The 1,687-nt window shown below is 52.0% G+C and overlaps 1 pseudogene; it reads left to right on the top strand.

The window, feature by feature from the left end:
• Positions 1-253: 253 nt before the first annotated feature.
• LOC143389018 (nocturnin pseudogene) lies at positions 254-1,350 on the top strand (annotated as a pseudogene).
• Positions 1,351-1,687: the final 337 nt, after the last annotated feature.

The raw sequence follows: 1,687 nt of genomic DNA, 5'->3' as shown, positions 1-1,687 counted from the left end.
TCCTCCAGGCTCTGCTCCTCAGGCGCGTGATAAGCTGCCTTGGCGCTTGTGGCGGCAGCGCCCCGCATGTATCAGAGCGGCTCTGCTTCGCTCTGCTGCAGAAAGACGCCCCCACCTGTGCCGCCTGCCGGTGCCCAGGATGCACCACCACTCGCCCCTGCCCCTGATCGACCAGGCCTTTGTCCACAGGCTCCTGGCAGTGGTCTCAGTGGATTCAGGCACCATGAGGTTGTGTTCCTGGAGAGCGTGTTCCATGGGAAAGGGCACAAGAAGACTCTATAGTGCTCTCGCCAAAACTCTGAACAGCAGCGCTGCCTCCCAACACCCAGAGTATTTGGTGTCACCTGACCCAGAACATCTGGACCCCATTGATCCTAAAGAGCTTCTGGAGGAGTGGAGGGCTGTCCTGCATACTCAACCTCCCAGGTTCCAGAGGGACGTTGGGGATCTGAGGACAGATTGCCCCAGTAGCCACCCACCCCTTAGGATCATGCAATGGAACACCCTTGCCCAAGCTTTTGGAGAGGGCAAGGACAACTTTGTACAATGCCCTGTTGAAGCTCTCAAGTGGGAAAAGAGGAAGTGTCTCATTCTGGAGAAAATCCTCGCCTACCAGCAGGGCATACTGTACCTGCAAGAGGTGGACCACTATTTTGACACCTTGCATCTGCTCCTCAGTAGACTGGACTATCAAGGCACCTTCTTCCCAAAGCCCTGGTGACCTTGTCTCGAAGTTGAACACAACAATGGATCAGATGGTTGTGCCTAATTGTTTTCTCCAGAACCGATTCAAGCTGGTCAACAGTGCCAATATCAGGCTAATGGCCATAACGCTGAAAACCAACCAGGTGGCCATTTCTCAGACCGTGTTGTGCAAAGAATCAAGACTACAGTTCTGAATCGCTGTCACCCACTTGAAAGCTCGCACTGGCTGGGAGCAGTTTCAGTTGGCCCTGGGCTGTGACCTTCTCCAGAACCTGCAGAACATCACCCACGAAGCCAAGATCCCCCTGATAATTTGCAGGGACTTCAATGCAGAGCCCACTGAAGAGGTCTACAAGCACTTCGCTTCCTCTGGCCTCAACCTGAATAGAGCCTACAAGCTGCTGAGTAACAATGGGGTAGTTGGAGATCTGTACCTGAGCGTGGGGTGGGGGGGTGGGGGGTGAGAGGGGGAGACAAACACCCTGGATTACATCTGGTACTCCAGACAGGCCAGTGAGCAGTGGCTTGGTGCTTGACCTGCTTACGCAGGAGCAGATGGGGCTTCCCTCCTTCAACTACCCCTCTGACCACCTCTCTCTAGTGTGTGACTTCAACTTTATTGAGGAACCCAAGGGACTTTTATAAAAGCTGATCTGGCCTTTTTAATCACAGGAAACTTAAACAGGGATATTTAGGAAACTGAAAAGGATAGGAAATTGCCTGAGGAGGGTCCGCAATTGCTGTTGCTGCATCCTTTCCTGCCTTTCCAGCATGCCCATGGGAAAGATCCTGTTAGTTCATGAACCTTTTCAATGCAAATTGTAGCAAAAAAGCTGTTTGTTTGCATTCCAGTTTCCAGCTTTTTATATTCTCCCTCCCTGAGCATTCCCTTTTGCTCTGTCATTTAACGGCATTCAGCTGGGCTCCCTTTGAAGCTCTTTCAGTTTGTGGATGCTTTAAAAACTTGCTGGCTTGCTTGCCT

This window comes from Callospermophilus lateralis, unplaced genomic scaffold (assembly GCF_048772815.1).
Source record: "Callospermophilus lateralis isolate mCalLat2 unplaced genomic scaffold, mCalLat2.hap1 Scaffold_43, whole genome shotgun sequence".
In the NCBI taxonomy this organism is placed as follows: domain Eukaryota; kingdom Metazoa; phylum Chordata; class Mammalia; order Rodentia; family Sciuridae; genus Callospermophilus; species Callospermophilus lateralis.
This window is presented reverse-complemented; position numbering and strand designations above follow the sequence as displayed.